This window comes from Nanorana parkeri, unplaced genomic scaffold, assembly GCF_000935625.1.
Source record: "Nanorana parkeri isolate BGI_ZX_2015 unplaced genomic scaffold, ASM93562v1 scaffold1746, whole genome shotgun sequence".
NCBI lineage: Eukaryota > Metazoa > Chordata > Amphibia > Anura > Dicroglossidae > Nanorana > Nanorana parkeri.
In genome coordinates this window covers 25,830-27,753 of record NW_017308014.1, presented here as the reverse complement: position 1 = coordinate 27,753, position 1,924 = coordinate 25,830, and the positions used below count along the sequence as shown (strand labels likewise).

At 47.9% G+C, this 1,924-nt stretch overlaps 1 protein-coding gene across 1 annotated transcript in view; it reads right to left on the bottom strand.

Moving 5' to 3' along the window:
* LOC108799509 (N-acetyllactosaminide beta-1,3-N-acetylglucosaminyltransferase 3-like) overlaps positions 1–1,924 on the bottom strand; it is a 22,745-nt gene that overhangs the window by 17,836 nt on the left and 2,985 nt on the right. The window lies entirely within an intron of this gene.

Genomic DNA, 1,924 nt, shown 5'->3' with positions numbered 1-1,924 from the left:
CGAGCCAGCACATTTTTTGGGTGTCATTTCCCAAATTTTAATGATTTTAATGATTTTAATTTAGGTAAAAAAAGATGAAACACAGCGACCCGTCCCTCAGTGTGTGCGTGCATGCGTGCGTGCGTGCGTGTGTCTGCGTATAACTGTGTACAGCCCAATTTAGATATAACTTCATTGGGGGAACTGGGACAGGGTGGTGTTGGGGGTCACAGAGTAGGTTAGTGTAAGGGGTTAAAAGTAGGGTTAGCCTCAAAATGACAGGGAGGGTTAACCTTAGCGGTAATGGGGGGGTCAGTGTTATAGTTACAGGGAGGGTCAGTGCTGGGTTACAGGGAGGGTTAGTGTTGGGGTTACAGGGAGGGTCAGTGTCGGGGTTACAGGGAGGGTTAGTGTTGGGATTACAGGCGAGGGTTAGTGTTGGGGTTACAGGGAGGGTTAGTGTCGGGGTTACAGGGAGGGTCAGTTTTAGGGTTACAGGGAGGGTCAGTTTTAGGGTTACAGGGAGGGTCAGTTTTAGGGTTACAGGGAGGGTCAGTTTTAGGGTTACAGGGAGGGTCAGTTTTAGGGTTACAGGGAGGGTCAGTTTTAGGGTTACAGGGAGGGTCAGTTTTAGGGTTACAGGGAGGGTCAGTTTTAGGGTTACAGGGAGGGTCAGTTTTAGGGTTACAGGGAGGGTCAGTTTTAGGGTTACAGGGAGGGTCAGTTTTAGGGTTACAGGGAGGGTCAGTTTTAGGGTTACAGGGAGGGTCAGTTTTAGGGTTACAGGGAGGGTCAGTTTTAGGGTTACAGGGAGGGTCAGTTTTAGGGTTACAGGGAGGGTCAGTTTTAGGGTTACAGGGAGGGTCAGTTTTAGGGTTACAGGGAGGGTCAGTTTTAGGGTTACAGGGAGGGTCAGTTTTAGGGTTACAGGGAGGGTCAGTTTTAGGGTTACAGGGAGGGTCAGTTTTAGGGTTACAGGGAGGGTCAGTTTTAGGGTTACAGGGAGGGTCAGTTTTAGGGTTACAGGGAGGGTCAGTTTTAGGGTTACAGGGAGGGTCAGTTTTAGGGTTACAGGGAGGGTTATTGTTGGGGTTACAGGGAGGGTTAGAGTTGGGGTTACAGGGAAGGTCAGTGTTAGGGTTATAAGGAGGGTTATTGTTGGGGTTACAGGGAGGGTTATTGTTGGGGTTACAGGGAGGGTCAGTGTTGGGGTTACAGGGAGGGTTAGTGTTGGGTTTACAGAGAGGGTCAGCTGGTTTTTACCAGGAGAGCACTTATCATATTTTCGGACTTGGGTGGTGGATGGGGATGTTCGTTTGGGCAGATTTATGGTGGAGAACGCTCTTATCCCATTGGAGGAACTGAGGGAAAAAAGGGGTACATTTCCTTTAGATGCTTGACGCTACTTACAACTCAGTAACTTCCTTCGGGAACATATTAGTCTAATTAGGCCACTTGGGTCTTTAACTTTTTTTGAAAAATGATGTGACTCTAGGTCCCCCTCTAGTCGCTCTCTATCTCTTATGTATAAAATGTTATTGAAAATAAGCTCAAGAGGTTCTTTGTACTTTATGAGAGAATGGGAGAGGGACATGTGGGTGACTTTTTCGGACGTACAGAAGGACCAAATACTAGCGCGGGCCCATAACTCATCTACAGAGAGGGTCAGTGTTAGGGTTACAGGAAGGGTTAGTGCTACAAAGAATTTAGATAGGGTTAGTATTGGAATTTGTGTTATGAGCAATATTAGTGTTAGGGTTACAGTGAGCGTTAGCTTTAGGGTTATATGAGAGTTACAAGGGAATTGGGGTTACAGGGAGGGTTAGTGTTGGGGTCACAGGGAGGGTTAGTGTTGGGGTCACAGGGAGGGTTAGTGTTGGGGTCACAGGGAAGGTTAGTGTTGGGGTTACAGGGAGGGTTAGTGTTGGGGTCACAGGGAGGGTTA